At 32.1% G+C, this 20,909-nt stretch overlaps 1 protein-coding gene across 4 annotated transcripts in view; it reads left to right on the plus strand.

Annotated features, from left to right (window-relative positions):
• LOC145293079 (uncharacterized) overlaps nt 1-20,909 on the plus strand; it is a 665,443-nt gene that overhangs the window by 323,330 nt on the left and 321,204 nt on the right. For all 4 annotated transcript variants that reach the window (XM_080139442.1, XM_080139450.1, XM_080139432.1 and 1 more), the window contains one exon: nt 8,541-8,595. The gene's annotated coding sequence lies outside the window, so the exon portion shown is untranslated. The remainder of the gene's footprint in view (nt 1-8,540; nt 8,596-20,909) is intronic.

The raw sequence follows: 20,909 nt of genomic DNA on the forward strand, positions 1-20,909 counted from the left end.
ATTTTAAATCGATTTTTTAGTTGCGATGAAATTTCCAAACCTCGGAAATCGTTATTTCCATCAAGGATGTTCGACTGAGCTCAACTATCCGGTTCTTCCTTGTAAGAGATTCACAATGAGAACTCGCCCCTCTTCCGTAACGACTTTCCTTTTTTTCCTTCATGTTTTAGCGTCAGGTGAAATTTCCATGAAAAGAGATTCTTTTCTGTCTGTGAAACATATTACCGCGGAACTGTTTTCCTGTTGATTACAACCCAGTTATCTACAAATCCAATGTCAACAATTACTTTTAATAAAAGTCCTCTAATTAGTGTGCGTGTATACATATATGCATACATATATAGATTATATTACTAGATTATCCGTAACCCGATGGGTTAGTATATATCTTGGTATGGAATGGTTAGTATACGGATTTAAATACAATATAATTCCTATAATTTGAACATCCACTCCGTTCAAATTAGAGGATGCTGTTCAAGTTTCGTGATAAAAAAATGTGCTGCAGTTAACTTTAATTTTCTAAGAATTAAGAAATAGTAAATGAAATTCATTGCTATATTATACTTCAAGTATATATTAAGTTGAATTTACGATATATTGCAAGTAAGAATTGTTAAATATTATTACCATGAACGAAAACATTGAAAATAAATTAAATCTACACTTACTTGTTAGGTATTTATTACCTAAGTAATCATCTACAGAAATCATACATTAATGTAAAATACAGTTTTTTAGTTATTCATTGAATGAGTCTCATTGCAGTTTCTATTTTCATCGATTGAGCTCTCGGGCGCTGCCATTGTATTCCGTAAGCGATCACGAAAATCTACAATTTCTTTGCTCTGTAGCTTCTTTATGATTATATCTCTTCAGAGTGACATTGCTTGCAAAACATAGTTGTCACTAAAGTAAGGACTTTTTTCTATAAATTTTATAACCGTCTCCATAGACTTTTCTGCATCATCCCATGATATTGCTTCATCGGAGTGTTCTTGGTTATTTACATTAGGGTCAAGAGAATGGGAGCTGTCGCTATTTTCATCACCATTACTGCCTTTAGGATATTGATCAGTAGTTTCCTCATCTTGTTGCACCCACATTTCAACATCATTTGCATTAAGTGATTTAAGAACAGCGTGGTTGGTCGGTAACCGTTTGGTTTCAAGAATTTTTTCGAGACCAGATGTATTCTCTGATTCTTTCAGTTCAGAAGCCTTTGGCGCTGGGCATAATTTATCCCATGCTTTTGTTAATATGCTTGCTCGAACTTGATTCTATGCACTTGCGAGAGAAAATATGGCATAAATATTGCTTTTTGTTTGTTTTTTTTTGTTTTTTTTTTGGGGGGGGAGTCCATAAGAAAAACATTTTCCAAATTATATGCAAATGAAAAAATTATAGAGCGATAGATTACTCTGAGTCATTTCAATGTAAAACTTAATCATACTACCAGCATGTGTGTGTGATTATCTTCACGCGCTTTCAATCTAAAATAGTTAAGTATAAACTACAAGAAGAAACTTTTTTTGTATTTTTTTTGTACATTTTTGTATTTTTTTGTAAAAATATAAGTAAAATGAAATTAAGGTTACAAATATTTAGCAAAATGTCCTCATTACTCCTTAATCTCGTGTGGCTTTTGGTCTATATAAGCGGTGTTTAATTTTATATTATAACGCCTCTTTAATATAGAAAGAGTAAATTTTCTATATCTTATTTCAGTAAAAACCTCCTAAAGAATCTGAATCAAACACAGTTTTATAATTTGTTCTTCAATTAATAAATTAATGAATAAATAGTAACACTGTAACAATTAAGTTATAAAAGTATTTCTTTTCAAAGAAGAAGCAATTTTCGTCTGTCTTTATTGTAAAAAAAATTTAAGTAAAACGCAAATAGGTCGCAAATATTTATCAAAATCTAATATAGAAACAGATATATGTCTGTCTGTCTGTCTGTCTGTCTTTCTGTCTGTCGTTTTGTCTGTCTCCATGTTTTCAAACTAAAAGTTGCAGAGCCGTATTAGGAGCCTCAAATGATTGGATTTTTACGGACCGTTCTTTTATGGGTCTTTAGCTGGTTAAAATTGTTTCAATAGATTAAAAATGAGTCATAATTGAAAAAATCGTTAAACATTTTATACATTCATCATAATTTATTTTTAATTTTTAATCCGTTTGTATGCGTGTCACGTTGGTATAGTGGTAAACTCGCCGGCTTTGAATGCAAGGTATTCGATTTCGATCCTAACTGATGGTACCTTAATACTTTTTTTTTTACTTTTCAAATCACGACTCTATAATAATATATACAAAATCTGGACGAATTAAAATATCATATTCAAGCGTATTTTACGCCCGGAAAAAGTTAGTTATCTCATATAACCCTCATCCTTGTGTGGCTTTTGGCTTGGGTAAGCGGTGACTCATTTTATATAATAATGACTTCTCTTTTGTGTTAGATAAATTATTAAAATATAGATTAAAATTGATTATAAATTTTTATTTTATACTGTTTATTTTTTAAATACGAAACAAAAAAAAACTTATTTTTTCGGTCATTCTAAAGTGTTATTATAGATAAAAAAATATTCTTCACACACACATGCAATATTTAGATAAAAGTAGGCTCCTTCTACAGAATCAGCATCATATTCTATGATATAAATCTCACTTGCCTGTTTAAATATATGTATGTATGTATGTATGTATGTATGTATGTATGTGTCGCAAAACTTTCGACAGAAGCGACAGATTTTCACAAGATCAGTATCATTTTGAAGCTCGACTCTTCGGACGACAAATATTGAAAAAATGGCTAAAAGTATTAATTCCTTCATCTTATATTAGGCACTTTTCTAGAGGGAGGGGTTCGCTTTTTTCGCCGATATTTTCGAAAGTCATCGCCTCTTTTCAATTTTCTAATCTTAATTTAAACCCATGTCACTTCCAGTTTGGCGATGGGTGCAACAGCAAACACGTCACCTATTTTTTACGTTCTTTTCCTCCTTCGCGGTACGGGTTCGAGCCTGTCTGTCTACTATCTCCTTTTTTTTTTTTTTTTTTTGCTCAACACACACCTTTAAACACCAGGGAAACTAGTTTTTTATAAGTGGAAGAAGGACGCTAGTCAACGTATTTGTTTTTTTATTACTTTTGCGATACACGTTTAAAAAGATGACCGAATTTAATTATCAGTCAAATGCTTCAAGTAGTTATTTTTGTTTAAACAAAAAAAAACATTATTTAGACCAAAATAATTCGTTTTGAAACTATACCCACTAGCGACTGTTTCTTTTTTTTTTTTCTTCGTTTATAATTTTCTCTTCGTTTTATGATAAGAAATAGGTAAGAAGACGAATTTTCGAAACACGAACTCGCAAACCGGAAAGACGATTTCTATCCTCACAAGAAAGCAATCACGCTGATCTGGGTTATATATTATAATATATAGATGTTGTTAACCATGTGTATACCTTAAATAGCTGCATTGGCTTTCAATATCTGATTTAAGACAGGGTGACCCTAACCAAGTGGCTATCTTCTACAGTACAAAATAAAATACAATAATAATTCATGGGAAATATACATATGACCTTGTGTATGCCTAAAATCGCAGCAGTGTCTTTCAATATCAGACTTAAGACAGGTCGGCCATGATCAAGTGGATATCTTCTATATTACAAAATAAAATATAATCATAATTTCAAATAAATGTATTGTTAACCTTGAGTATGCCTTGAATAGCAGTAGTGGTATTCAATATCCGACTTAACATAGGGCGGCCATGAAATAGTTAGAAGACCAATTTTTTTTAATCCAAAAGTTGCAAACCGGATGTCAATGGCACAAGCAAGCAAGCAAGCTGATCTGAATTTTATATGTACAGGGTGTCCAAAACGTCACTGAAGGGTTGAAAATCTTTCTCCTTTTACTATTAATGATTATTTTTTTCTCTATTTCAGATATTTTACAAATAATATTTTGTAAATTCATAATTAGCATTAAACAATGTACGCGAGTAGTGAAATTGTTTTCTCAAATTCAGGGGTCAATTGTTTTGATTTAAAGAGTTTATCGACGGTATTTTCATGTAAAAGATAGCCCAAAGCACAACACAATTCAAAACATTTAAGGACCAAAGAGCTGCACTTGATCTTCTGGGAGCTGGCAGCCCTCGAAACGTCATCACAAATGAAAATAGGGAAAGAGTGCGAGAGACCGTGGAGCAGCATCCTGAACCATCGATTCGACGACGTTCCACACAACTTGGGATATGTCGAAGCTCACTGCACAATATTCTGCACAGTTTAAATATCTTTCCTTATATAGTGCAACTTCTTCAATACTTGAAGCCTGCAGATTTTCAAACAAGGGTTCAATATGCAGTTCAAATGCAAGAACTTGTCCAAAATGGCCCCAATTTTCGGCAATGGTTGATTATGTCAGATGAAGCCCATTTTAATTTAAATAGATTCGTTAACAAACATAATTACAGATTTTGGGGGCTCTGAAAATCTAAGGGCAATTCATCAAGAGTAGTTGCACCCCATAAATTTCACTATATGGTGTGCAGTAACGGGGCAGAAGATTACTGGACCTTATTTTTCTGAGGATCCAGACGAAAATGCTATCACTGTTATTGGTGAAGAATACCGGACTATGCTTACAGACTTACTGCGCCCACAAATTCAAAATAGGCCTAGATTATGGTTCCAACAAGATGGAGCAACGGAATATATTGCGAGAGATACCATGGAGCTTCTCAGGCAATGCTTTGGCGACATTATTATCTCTCCCTATGGCAATGTCAAATCGTTAGCATCAACCTTGTGGGAAGTCTCTCTTGACCATGAACTTGACCAAAAATTTTTATCTTCTTGAGGGTTAGAGGCCACTGTTTTGGTTTCACCTCCTTCCAGATTTCTAAAGAACATTGACTGGTTTGTTTTGAATAATTTGTTGCCGTTAAACTACTGAATTCTGTTATTATACATCTTACTCTTAGAAGCTTTTGCCATAACCTGCTGGTTTATCTCTTCCATAGTAGTATAAACCCTATCCAGCTCTTTTTCTCCTTGTTTGCATTTTTTCCACTATCATTTGAACCATGCCTGAGTTCGACTTAGATCTTTCCTTAATTTTTTTTTCGCCCTTACCATCTCACCAACCAATACAGCACCTGTCTACAAAATGTCTCTGGCATCTGTTACGTTCCCCAGTGACACCTTATTCATTACCATGTTCACTTTATTTGTCGCGTTCCTTAAATTTGTCTGGTCTCAACATTTGAAAATCCTTCCTTTTTCACTACTTCCCATTAATTCTTTCAGTCTATTCAGCAAATTTAATTCATCATCTCTTATTTCTGCCTGGAAATCTCACTATTATTAAGTAAGCTAAGATTATTATTATTATTATTATTATTATTATTATTATTATTATTATTATTATTATTATTATTTCATGCATCCAGATGAAAGTTTGTAAGGAAATATGTTTTATGTATAGATTTTAAGTATTTACTTCAACAATGCTCAATACTTGAGTACAGCTAGGTAGTAAGTTATGAAAATATACATGGCAATAAGACTATACAGAATTTTCCGCGTTTTATCTTCGTAAGGATTCGTCAGACTAAAATGCATAGAATTTATGTTACTGGATATATGTGCATCTGTATGTATATATGTATATATATATATATATATATATATATATATATATGTTTGTATGTGTATATATATATGTATGTGTATGTGTATGTGCATGTATATATATATATATATATATATATATATATATATATATATATATATATATATATATATACCATATTAAGTTTCCTATCCAGGATTTTAAATCTATAGGATTAATGGGATGGCATGCATACTTGTTCCCCACTGAACATTAACATATCGTCATATTTTTCGGTGAAGATCATTATTTACTAAACATACACAATTTTCCCGCTTCTATTGGCGGCCATCTTTGTAACTAATGCAGTATATGTTCTATCAAAATGTTGTGTCTCCTTTCCCACTCAATCTTCTTCCATTGCTCACACTCAATTTGTTCATCACGGTGCATTTAGCGAATCCATTAATTAACCACTTTTATTCGAGTCAGATCGATGAAGCGGCGGTCGATATTTCATAGAGTGACGTCATTTTTTTATCATCTCAACGTGACAACCACTTCCATTGTCGACTGAAAAAGTAATAACTACAGAATCGCGCCAAGAATGGTTTTAAGTTTTTATGTATTCTTTGTTTCGTATTCTTTTTTCGTGTACTTATTGTTTGAATATTTATTGATTGATTTATACTTTTATTTATCGATCCACTTTCGTTTGTACTCAGCTATAAATTGAATAAGGTGCTTTTATCACGTTGAGTAATAAAATATAAATATTCCCTGCGTAGATGCAAGGTGAGCGAAATAACATTCATTGTAGGATTTGTTTCGCTTCATAGTTATGTAAAGGTTTCATATACATGCATATATATATATATATATATATATATATATATATATATATATATACATTGAGCTCATATAAAAATATAATTTTAGTACATATTCCTACTAATATAATCCAAATTCTTACAAATAGTAAGCTCAATGAACATATATATTGGCCTTCAGAGCGCATACACTGATGTGTTAACTAGTCCATACTCATAAGCATTGTTTATTTTTATTTTTAAATCATTTTACTCATATGCAAATGCGTATATTTTATTCTATAAATTCCTTACACGTGTTTCGTTGTGGTAGTGGAAAATATGGTCTATTGTGCCATCATACAACTCATCATAGACAAACAGATACATTATAAATTGCCACAAATAGATAAAATAATAGAAAAAAAGTATTATAGTTAAGAAGGATGAAAATCCAAAAGACATGAAATCATTAACTAAAAAGTGATATTCATAGGAATGCCCCAACCACAAAAAAAAAGTGTATATATACTGGTAGTGAGACTCGACGTAGCCCGGGATTGAATGAGGTCAACGAAAGTTTATATGCGCTCAATACTTTTATCATCATCGAAATCTGTTGAACCAACCATTTTCTGCTATAACATCATATATGACGTCTAATTTTTCCAGATCGTAACATTATACGTCATATATGACGTATCTGTTATGCCGTCATACATAACGTATATTTGGAACAAACAAACAAACAGTAATACGACTCTATTATAATATATATATATAAATGTATATATGTAGTAATAATAAAAAATGGAATTGATAAAGATACAAAAAGCAAAACAAACTTACCAGGATAGTAAAATCTCTACGTGGTTAAAAGGAACGATTAATACAATAATTAGAAGATGAAAATTCAAAGTTAAATAAAACTTTATTATATCATCAGATCAGTAAGGAAAGGGAAAAAAGAACCTCTTTAGATTATGGCATTTTGGGCTAATACATCAGAAGAGGAGAAATGGCAAAAACACTGGCTTAAGGATATTTATTTCGAAATCAGATTGCAAATCTCGAAGTATGGAGCAGTAGAAAATATGTTAAAGCGGTAGTTAGAAAAAATGGGGATACATAATGGTGAGTAGAGAATAAGATAAGGAGAGAAATGTAGATAGAAACAAAAGTACATATAACAAGTAGTAAGAAAGAGAGGGAGAGGGAGAGAGAGAGAGAGAGAGAGATAATAAAACAGAAAATAGTCCAAACTTTGTAGGATATTCCAACTGAAGTCCGTGAAATGGCATCCGGCGAGTATAGAGAATACCACTTTGTAATGAGCCGTTGACAAGAATTCATGCGATGGCTCTTTATCCTTTTCTTTTTCTTTATTGATCTGATTATATAATAAAACTGTATTTAACTTTTAATTCTCATATTGTGTGTGTATATATACATATATATATATATATAGAGAGAGAGAGAGAGAGAGAGGGAGAGAGAGAGAGAGAGAGAGAGTCTTGGAAGTTTTTTAAACTTTAAAGTTATATAACAAAAAACTTATTTTTATCTTTTTTATCATTCGTTGGAAAACTATTTAGTCAGTAAGTCTTTTAATCACCTGCAATCAATGCATCAACTTGCTTTCTCGAATTCACAATATTCCCAATATTATTTAAGGGATCAGCAGTTGTCTACCATGAAACAATGTTTCGCGAGGGATCTATATATATATATATATATATATATATATATATATATATATATATATATATATAATCACGTCCATGCATTGCTAGAAAATATATATATCGTCCTCACTGTGTGGTGCTTATATTTTTGGGTATTCTCCATCTTTTATATTAGATATAAAAGATGTAGAATTGTTGTTGTTGTTGTTGTTGTTGAATGCATATTCAAAAGAAAAATCAGCAAATCTTAAATCTAAGACATTCTTCTCGTATGTTCATGTATTCATGCCCAATAATTTGATGGCAATCATTTTCTCTTTCATCTGACAATGGAGTTTATTAAAGTCAATTTAAACGAACAAAATCTGCCAACCTTTTTTTCAACATCTCTCCTCTCATTTCAGATGTCAAAAGCGAACAATTACCAAAATTTCAAAGTGGCCGTTTTCATTTAACCAGGTTAGTTCGACATTTTTAAATTTCTCTTTACGGTTCAACGATCTGATATTACAATTTTTCCTTTTCCTAGAATCAAACTCTCCTTCATGATTGGTCTCTCTTTTTCTTCTTCTTCTTCTTCTTCTTCTTCTTTCCCATGAATCAGTGAATCATCATTATTTGCGCACTATTTCATGATATATATATATACGTATATATATATATATATATATATATATATATATATATATATATAACGTGGTAAAAATCCGTGTATTATTTTCGATCGCGTGTATTTCTGAAATCTCTTCTGTTTAAAACTCCTATACGAATTTGAATCGTTTCTTTCTTTACGTGGATTTGTACTTTGTCCGAGTAAAATCCAAAATAGATATCGTAAAGTATCCGCGTATGCTTCATGTATATATATAAATGTATAACATTGTTCAACAAATTTAAAACTAAGATAATAAAATGCAAAAATCTACATGCCTACTGTCCTGTTTATTTATATCTGTCCGAGACATTTGGTTGAACATTTTGAATCACGTATTAGTATAATCTTTTTGTTGTTGTTGTTGTTGTTGTTCCCCGTCGATTTGTCTACTTTTTAAGTTCCAAATATGTTCAGCTAGTGGTGTTGTTATTAACGTGTTTTATTTGGATTCTTCGGTCTACTGTTCTCATCTTGAGTGTGATTTTCACTTTTCGGTCGATGTAATCTTCTACCATCTTCAGCTGTATCTTGTCGAACTCGGGAATCTTTCTATCGAACGCGGCAAATTTTTCTGCCGAACGGCGGAAATTGCACGGAATTTCCAAGAACGTGGCGTAGAGGATAGAGTACTTTGTGAAATTCACTTATCAGTTACACTCTTCTGGATGTTGAAGGTTCAATCCTCAGTGCGGTTCACACTCAGAATAGAATTGCGTAGGATTTCTACCCAAGCATGGCTGACGAAACGAGAACATTTTGTTCCTGTGGATTAAATAAAAAGTTTGCTTCGAAATTCCGTGCAGATTGCCGAGTTCGACAAAATACACCTGAAGAATGTCGGCGGTTAGATCGACCAAAACGTTGTAAAAACAACACTCAAGATGTCAACGGTAGTCCGAAAAATCTAAATAATACTGATATATAATATATCCAAGGTTATGCCGGGATATTGGAAATTGTAAGTTGTAAGTTGGTTAGTGTAGAAAGAGTTCAAGAGGTTAAAGTTGGAGTATGTCAAACGCGGTATCTAGGGTCAGCGGTGACAACTGGGAGGTCATTCAGTTTGTGTGAAGGAAACGATGCATGAAAAAGAAAGAGAGAAAAATATATTTTCGTTCACATGCAGGAGCAGTCTAGCTGGATAAAGCGGACCAGCAGTTTAGCTTCCGATCCCCCCCACCCCACCCGTTCTCTCGTTAGACGAATAAAGAATCCATGCCAGAAGATCGGCGTTATTTTTTCGTCAAATGTTCCTTTTCAGCATCGACCAGTGACGGGAAAAATTGATCAGAAGACCAAGAAAAAAAAAAGGTATTGTGACTTTATCGCAATACATATGCACACACTAGAGGTGACACGGCCACATCTATAGTCATGCATACATAGACAGATGATCACAGCACACATACATACATACATACATACATACATGATTAATAAGAGACACACGTACGTAATAATATTATTATAATAATCAACAAAGACAGAAAACCTCCTCTCCCTCCGAAATGTTACAATATGAACAATCAATCTTCATCTAAAAAAATTCAGATTATTAGAATTTCTATAATTATTGAAAGAATTAACATGTGCGGAAATTCTTAGTTAAATTTTATTTGCAGCGGATCTAATATAAGCAAATGTGTTTCGATTCATACGTTTAGTACTATCGTTCACATTGTTATCAACTGACTAGGAGTTCTTACACAGGTCATCATTATTAATTACTCACTGACAATAACCGACGGTGTTCCCTGGAGTTTGAGTGACAACAAGTCCCCCTAAATTTACAGTAACCTCGTCTCTTTCGATCACCATTACAAATGATTGTGCGTTATCGTAACAGCCATTCCTCATTGATTACTCACTAGCATCGGTCAGTGGTCTTCTCTAGAAGTTGGGTGGCAATAAGCTTCTCCAATGTATCATCTTGTATTTCTTTGAAGCTAGTTCGTTGCATTGGCTTATTTGGTTTACCGTTTCGACTCTTTGTTCACATGGCCAATATTTGTTGTTTTCCTGGATTTTGTCTTATTTAGCTTGGATATGGTTTGCCTCTTGCTACGGTGACTAGTCTTTCTTTGTTACGTATGGTTTTTAATTTTTGTTTATTTGTTTGTCTGTCACAGTTTTCTATACTTACTAGTCCTCTTCCTTTGTCTTCTTTTTAACGTAGAATCGATCAGTATTATCATTTGAATATAGTGCATTGTTTAGAGTCAATAATTTTCTATAGCTTTGGTCAAGATGCATCAGTTATTTATACTTTTTTTTGGTCCAGCCTATGAATCGTATAGAATATCTTACTAGCGATAATGCCCAGGTGATTATTCCGTTAATTAAATTTCTAGAAGTTTTCTTGTTTTTTTCAGGTATACATTTCCAGTCTTCTCTTTGATTTCTCATGACTTGATAGTGCCTGCTTCCAAAACTCCCATATATTTGTAGATATCATGTTTGCATAGTTTCCTCATCTTCCTTTGTTTGCGTAGTTCGATACGCAACGCTGTCTTCAGTTTTTCCCTTTTATCTCGAGCAGTGCACACTTTCTCATTTAGAATTCCGTTTGAATGTTCTGCCTGAAGATTCTAATTGTTTTTATCACCTTTTCCAGTTTACTTTTACTATTCACAAATAGCTCCAGATCGTCTACATACATGACGCGGTTTTGATCTTTTTTCTGTATTAGTAAACTTGTATTCGGCATCACATTTTCCGAGTACATTGTGGCATATTAGTTGAGATGATCAGCATCGGAGATAGAAAATCTCCTTGGAATAAGCCTTTCTTTATTCTTACTATTGTTAGGTATTTTTCTTCAACCGTCAGTTTCATATTCCCACTGCTTTTTAATCAAATTGATAATCTTGTTTGATATTTTGTACATCCTCAATCATTCCATTATTCATGCTTCATGGATACCGTCGTAAGCTTTTTTACAGTAGATGCATGCCATGGTTAGAGTTATATTTTTTTCTGGTTTGTACCTCTTTCGTAATGTTCCGATGTTTGTGGGTCTTTCTTTTTCACATTCTAGCGTCCTTTCTGTTTCTCGGGAAGTAGTCTACAATTATTAAGGGAGTGGTAGATATGTTCTCTTAGTTGTGCTGTTAAGATTTTCCACATGCTTGGTAAAGTAAATAATTATGTACGTAATTATTATTCAGGCACTACCGTATTTGAATATATGGTTAAGCGGTAGTTTTAGTCATTTAGAACTGATTTAAAGTTTCACTGCTCACTAATTTTTCGACCAAATTTCAAACAATTATTACAATTCATAGATCACCTTCTCAGCTATATTGTAAAAAAAATTCAATTTTCGTTCAGTAAAACAAAAGTTATGATGAATTTTCTGGTGTCCAAAATCGTAAAAATATGTAAGGAGGTGAGCGACGCTTTTATGACTGGTTTCCATAGCAACCACGTCGCTTCAGCGACTGCTGTTGCTACTAATTCGAAAAGAGAAGTAACAAGTGAAACAGAGAATGAAAGCATGGAAGAAAGATCATTTGGGGATTTTATTGAAAGCAGACGAGTGCCGTACGTTGTTATTACATATGTGTTTATGGAGCAAAAAAATAAGACTGAAATAAAACAAAGAACAAGTGAATTTATTGGAAGCCTGGAAAATCATAGATTACAATAGAAAACTGCGAGCCTGAAGAGTAATATGGTTAAGCTTAAACATGGAAAAGTAAAGGACTAATTGTTAAAACTGGAAAAGAAAAGGACAATACATTCTAGTAAAAAATATAAATTTATAACTTAAAATAGTGCAGCATTAAGATTTTTTTTTAAATTCATCTTATAACATTATATAATCAATTCTTTATACTGCAATATGTTAAGTTATAAATATATTATATTTTCTTACTAGAATAGCTTGTCATTTTCTTTTTCAGTTTTAACAACTAGTCCTTTACTTTTATATGTGTAAGCTTAACAATATTACTTTTCATGCTCACATTTTTCTATTGTAATAACACTAACACACATACATATATATATATTTGTGTGTGTGTGTGTGTGTGTTGTGTGTGTGTGTGTGTGTGTGTGTCTGTGTGTTAATTATTTACTTGAAGCGTTACTCAGTTTGTATATACCAATTGTAATGGATTGAAAAAAATTCATAATTAAATAGTTTATTTTTATGTTTAAAAAATTATATAAATTTTGAAAAAAAATCTGAGCCCAATAAATGCCTTTTTGATGAGTAAGTGATTAAAAGGCAGCAAAGACATTTTTGCATACTTGTTAGTCGCGAACGTAATAATATTGTAATGGTTACCTTTTGAAAGGCAATAACTGACCAACTGAGAAAACTTGATATTTGGCACTATATATATATATATATATATATATATATATATATATATATATATATATATATATATATATATTATAGCTGGAGGCAGAAGTATAGAAGGTCCTAATTAACTCACGAACAACTCCGCGATAGCTGCTAGTATGACATTTTAATCAGCTTCTCAGAAACCGAATGGAATCAAATCAGCAGACTATTATGTATAATAATGGAAATAACATCATTTAAAAAAAGTTAAAGAATGTTTTGTTTGTACTTTTATTATCAAATCAAACATAATATTACGTCGGTGTAACTATTTTTTGCTGATTTAAAATTACATCTCAAAATTGGAAAACTGTTTGGTTTTTGAAAATCTTGATTCCAAACAATAACCACTTTTGCATTCTATAGCTTGATTTCATCTGCCAAAGTCGCTTGTAAAATCCCTTGGTTTTTTATATGAAATATGAATCTAACCTATGTTTGATCTCTTTTCTTTTCGTTCAACTAAGGCATCTAAATCGTTTTGTAATCCTTGAAAAAAGTGATAATTTGAGAAAGCTAGGTCAGACAAGATGTCTCAACCGATTCTTCTAGATCTTTGGTCTGTGGTGCTGTGTTAGGAAAGACATTATCAAGATAGAAGTTAGCTTCCTTTCTGTTGACTAAAGAATATCGTTTTCGGGTCAACACGGATGAGAATATTGTAGAAAATATGAATGATGTTTTAATGACCGTAATGAAAAAGTAATAAATTAATCATGGTGATATTTTTAAGTAATAATTATATGCATAAAATCAATTACAATATTTTTAATGTTTTTTTTTTTTACAATCAGACACAACCCTTTTCATCCGTCGTATAAAATATTATATATATATATATATATATACATATATTTTCACACAGAGCTTTATAAGAATCATAAACTTGATATGAAAAAGTATATAGATTAGTCAAATAAAGTATTTTTCTTTGTAGTTTTTTTATACATAAAAATAAACATTTACAGTCTTAAACGAAAAGATACAAATACTCTGACCAACCTAACCCATCCGAGTTTTTTTTTTCTTCACAAAAACAGATGAAAAAATGCGAAAAAACAAATCATCAAGAACTCATGTTTCTCATGAAATCACGCTCCATGACAGAAATAAACTCGTCAAAATTCAAAATGTCGGAGGGTCGTTAAAATGAGAGAAACTTCCCTCCATCGCCATTTTCGAATTGATCTTCGTAATTGATTTCTCCTGTCATGCCTTCCAGGGTTTTTATTTTATTTATTTTTTTTTGTCTCTGAATGTGATAATCAAGAAAGTGATCGAAGGGATCGATTTTAGTATCACAGACGTTTTTTGTTGTTGTTGTTATTATTATTTTATGTGATTTTCTGCTAAGGCGAATCGCATTGGTTTTACTGAAAAGGCGAGACTTCCCAAGCGTTAATTGCATCGTTTGATTTGCTTGGCGAACTGTAAAAAAGGACAACATGCAAAAAATGAGACAGAACTGTGAAAATGTCCGCGTCATAAACTCGAATGCAATCAGTTGGAAACCAGTACAAATAAATAAATAAAATATGCGAACGGAGTCAATTTACGGCCGACATTTAGTGCATAGATGATTAGCTCGACAGCTGTAAAAACTATATGAAATCATTCAGTGCTACCATCTATCTATCTCTATCTCTCTATATATGTTTTCTTAAGGTAAACATCTGGTGCGTACGTGACTAAATATGCAGCACTAACTTAATTTTGCAGACTTTTTAGTCACAATACGAAACAATATTATATTGAATAGTAATAATGACCAACTGATAAAATTCGATATTTGGAACTCAAAGGAGTATATATATATATATATATATATATATATATATATATATATATATATATATATATATATATTATATATATATGTATGTATGTATGTATGTATGTATGTATACATATATATACATATATATACACATATATATATGAACATCTCAAGCTGGGATATATATATATATATATATATGTATGTATGTATGTATGTATGCATATATGTATACATATATATACATATATATATACATATAAACATCTCAAGCTGGGATATATATATATGTATGTATGTATGTATGTATGCATATATGTATACATATATATACATATATATATATATATATATATATGAACATCTCAAGCTGGGATATATATATATATATATGTATGTATACATATATGTATACATATATATATACATATATATATATATACATATATATGTATGAACATCTAAAGCTGGGATATATATATATATATATATATATATATATATATATATATATATGTATGCATGTATGTATGCATATATGTATACATATATATACATATATATATACATATATATATGAACATCTCAAGCTGGGATATATATATATATATATATATATATATATATATATATATATATATATATATATATATACTAGCAAAAGTACCCGTCGTTGATTGGGTTCAAAAACAGCCTACAGAAAATGGAATCTGATTCATGAAAGTACTAGCGAGGGGTACCCGGCGTTGCCCGGGTGTTTGTAGGTGTGTGTGAAAAAAATCCGAAATGTGAAAAAAAACAGGTGCCCGTGAAAAAAAAAACGAAGCCTTGACGCGCAGTTGGAAAATAGTACTGTGTGAAAAAAAACAGGTGCACGTTTTTGATTGACGTGACGGCGATAGGTATTCAGCAGTTAGCATTTTGTGCGGGACAGTTTTTAATGAGGTCAATAAATCGGTTTGTTTGTTTTTAAAAACCCGCTCCCTGTTTATTAGGGGGGGGGGGCGTCTCGTCTCGAAATGAAAGCTACCGTCTGATATGACGAAGTCGACATTGGCCAAACGTTACTTAGCTCTCTAGAGACCACTGGCTTTCGGCCAGTAATTAGTCGAGTTTCGCTTTTTGTTTTTACCGAAAACCGAATGTAACGCGTGCCGATGTGGGAAATGTCGAATAATTAACGTTTGAAAGTCAATAAAATTAAATAGACAGGCGAGCTCCGTGGTTAAGTGTGAGATATTAGAATTTATAGATGATATAAAAAGTTTTAAGAAGTTGTGAAGCGAGCGAGCGCTTATCTGAAAGAAGCCTTTTTCGAGGAAAAGCATACATACATACATACATTTTCGCTTTTATATATATAGATGATACGTTATGAAAAGGAAGGGTTGTAAAGAGATAGCTTTGAATTTGGGGGTATCAAAAGCAAAGCAAAATATGGTGAAAGTAAAAATAAAATGGATAAACCCCGTAATTTATTATACCATACCTGTTCACACTGAAACACTTATCACAATATTATGTTGATCTATATTAAAACCCTTTGTTAAACTTTGTGACATATTTCCATTCTATGGAGGTCAGCTACGAACGAACACCCCATAATTTTATTATACCATATTTCTTCAAACTGAAACATAATTATCAAATTATACTTACGCAGATAGATATGAAAAGTCTTTATTAAAGTTTGTCCCTATTTCCATTCCATGGAGGCCAGGCGCGAACGCAGACCCCGCAATTTTATCATACCATCCCTATTTAAGTTAAAAGATACTTATCAAAGTAGTCTTATGTACATCTATACCAAAAAAACTTGTAAACGTTTTTTTTTAATTTTTTATTTCCATACTTTGTTGATCAGGCGCGAACGCAGACCCCACAATTTTAATGAACCACCGTTCTGCCAGATCAAACATACCCATTCCTGTGTCTCGATACATCTTCTATCATTATATGTAATCAGTTTTTATATATATATATATATATATATATATATATATATATATATATATATATATATGAGCCTATTCGTGACCAGACACACATTCAGCTTTATATATATATATATATATATATATATATATATATATATATATATATATATATATATATATATCCCGGCTTGAGATGTTCAAAAGTAGTGACTAACGGGGGTGTTAGATAGTGCTCGATTACAAGAGCAAAATATTTTTTATTATTCATCCGAAGGTAAACAGTTACATTTGGTCGCTACAAATAGCCATCTGACGATAGCATCGAATGGTTCAAAGTCGCCTCACAAAGTCTAATTAACAGAAACAGATGGCTGTTTGTAGCGACTAAATGTAATTGTTAGCCTTCGAGCCAATATATATATAAGAAAATTAAATGTGTAAGTTGAAATTTACAATCAAATTTAGTGTTCGACTGAATACTCCAAAAAACAATTTACAAAGTCCTCATTCCGCGGAGTTTTAAAGAATGCTATTGACAGAAAGAAATCAGCAAATTATATTTGTAGCAACGCTAGAATTTGCTGGTGAGAACACTAACCAGACCTCCACTCGATGAGTGAGAAGAGGACTAGGACCTTGGAGGGAGGCTTATTGCCACTCAAATCCCAGTTAAGACCGATGGTCGCTGTCAGCAAGCAAGCAATAGTAAATGGCTATTATGATAAGTCGAATTCATTTACAAAGCTCATCGAAAGATGTGGAGAGTATTGAAAATCTGGGAAGATGTATTGTCAGTCAGATTTGTAGTCAGTGAGTAATCTCTGATGCTGAAGTGTGTGAAAACTCCTAGTGAATAATAATAATAATAATAATAATAATAATAATAATAATAATAATAATAATAATAATAATAATAGTAATCATAGTAATCATAGTAATATTAATAATAATATTATTAATAATAATAATAATAATAATAATAATAATTCTGATTTCGTTTATCAGCGTCTCCCTGGAAAGGGATGGAATTCATTTCCAGAGGATTTCCGTCAACCCTGTCTCCGAATCAGGAGCTTCAACGATCAAGGGTTTACCTAAGGATGTTGGAGGTGCCTACAATAGCTGAAGTCTGGAGGCCGCCTACAACATCGGGGATTCGTAGGGTTTTTTTTTTCAATTGTCCTTCCAGATGATTGATACTACTCCTAGCGTACCTACTACGGATTATTTGTGTTTTAACCCCGTGTATACGCCTTATCTTCAAGGCCAATGGAGCATAATTGCTCCACTTCTCGTTCTCTTTCTCTCTCACATTCCTGTCCCAGGGTACTGAGAAGTCTACAATCTGCCAGTTTTTTTAGACCTTGTCAATGACGACCAAATCCGGACAATTATGTGCCAACTTCACAGCACACTTTCCAGCACACTTCACCCCAACCTTCTTACAGACCTCCCAATATATCCGGAGTCCCATGCGATCGTGTCTTTTGTGGTACTCTCTCTGGGCTAATCCACTACACCTTGCTGCAAGGTGCGCAATTGACTCTGAGGTCTTACCACAAACCCGGCATTCTGCAGCAACTTCCTCTCCTAGAACCACTTTTTTTAACAATCGTGTTCCTAATGCCTGCTCATGTGCTGCACAAACAAAAGCTTCAGTACTCTTAGCCAGATATCCAGCTCTTTCATCAGCCATTTCTGCTATATCATGGAAGAAACTTCCGTGTATTTTTTTCCTAGCCAGTTCCTCTGCCCTTTATCTATACATATGTTTTACATAATCAGCCTTGATCTCACATATCTCCACTTCATTGGTCACAACCTTAAGCATGCATTCCTCACTTCTAACCACATGCTCCTTCAACGACATCTCCTCACTTCTAACACAATCTTTTACACTTTTCAATCCTCTTCCACCGTCTTTCCTCTTTTGATACAGCCTTGCTATGCTACTTCGAATGTGGAATATACCAAACATTGCTAAAACTTTTCTTGTTTTGATATCCATGGCATGCAACTCCTTGTCAGACCATTCTAAAAATCCCGCACTTTATCTCAAAACACTGACTGCCCATGCATTTACCGCTTTCATTACGTTTCCTCCATACAATTTCCACTTCGCAATTAGTTTCACTCTTCTAAGATACTCCTTCCTGACTTTCTCTTTCATCATAAAATTATAATAATAATAATAATAATAATAATAATAATAATAATAATAATAATAATAATAATAATAATAATGTATTGAATCAACTACATCTTACAGCTTTCTTTGGCCTTTTCAATTTTAACATTTTAAATTAACGTTTAGTGTACTTATATTATCACATTATATACACGTATATGCGTTTCATTATCAACTTAAACAGTGCTCAATACAGGAGTAAAGCTTAATATTATTATGAAAAAGCAGACGAAATACAGATTGCTTCGTAGCTTTCGATTGATGGCGGTAATATAAAAGAAACATAAACTGACGAGCTGTGCATATCAAGTTCAAGTGCTGTCCCTTGGATAGCACGACTTTTACTATGGATATCGCCAAACTTCATGTGGTCTATCCAGTAAATACCTGTTCTAGAAAGAACTCGGTAAAAACAATCACACCAAACAGAATCATGCCAGTAAAAAAACTGTGTCGGACCAAACGATTTAAATCTTACAGAATATATAATATGAATGCACATATAGAAATTATCTGAGATTGAGCAAAAATATACATATAAATTCATAGTCTTGCTATTGTTTCTCGATTCCTCTAGAATTATCTTTAAATCGTCTTGACTAATAAGATCCAACTAACCCTAGCAAAGAAGAAATAAGAAATTCACGAATCTTTTCACCATCGATACAAAAAGAAAAAAGTACTAAGTACCCCTTGCGAAGTAAAAGGCTTGGGAGTGGGGTGTTATGGGGACATACCTGTTCAGGCATAATGTACTTTGGTAACCATTATATAAATCATGAGGCTAATATTCTCGTGGGGAAATATCGCAATCTAACGCGAGACTACAAAACTGTAACTTACCAGTCGAAAAGTATTGACAATTTTTCTTTGTATTTTACTTTCTTGTACAATTTTTTGTACCTGAACCTGTTGTTCGCCTCATAAAAGATTATGACCCTTTTCTAGGGCTACAAAAATAATCTATTCCGTAGATTACATTACTTTTAGAAAAAAAAATCAAATTATGTGATCTGATCGATATAGTTTTTGAACTCTTCTTTGCCAATAAAAGTTCCACTCCGATGATAGATATCAAAGAAAAAGCCTTTCCATATTTAAACATCTAATAATTATTTTGAATAGCTGAATTACATTGTTGCTTGATTTTTAGATGAAGGAATATCGGACAAAAAAGTGTAGTATCGAATGTTATTTAAAAATACATTGCGAAAAATGAGTGAGAAAAGTTTACTTTATAGGTTCTCGGTAAATTTACCTTGACACAAAAATAAATTTAAAACAGCATAAAATTAATGCAAATTACGCTCCGCTGCTTATAAGCAATTCATCGAACGCAGCTGAGTGGATGTTCTTACTCTTCTCAGTAGTGTTAAAGGCGGTGGATCTAATTGCGTTTTAACTTATAAAATCCTTGAGATTATGTCAGTATTTAGTACTCCCAGCTGAAAACAAGCATAGCTTTTTAACTGGCAGTTTTTTTTTTTTTTTGTAAGAATAACTTAGAGGTAATTAAACTTATTTCAATAATGTAGTGAATTTGTAAGTTTATGAACTTTTTAATAAAATCAAAGCTAAACAAATGATTGTATTGGTTGTGAACTAACGAGTAGTACACACGCGCGCGTGCACACTTTTACATGTACGCATCCACACACACACACACACACACATTATATATAGATATATAGATATATATATACATATTTCAGAATAAAATCATACAACAATCAACTTTTTATCTTCTCTTCTATTCGCTAATCTATTATGCTTAAGCATTTTCTTTTCTTTTATTCATATATTTATTTATTCTTTTATCATTTTATTCTTTTATTTATTTATTTATCCATTCCATTTTTCAT

This window comes from Euprymna scolopes, chromosome 2, assembly GCF_053919585.1.
Source record: "Euprymna scolopes isolate OS-2025 chromosome 2, ASM5391958v1, whole genome shotgun sequence".
Taxonomy (NCBI): domain Eukaryota; kingdom Metazoa; phylum Mollusca; class Cephalopoda; order Sepiida; family Sepiolidae; genus Euprymna; species Euprymna scolopes.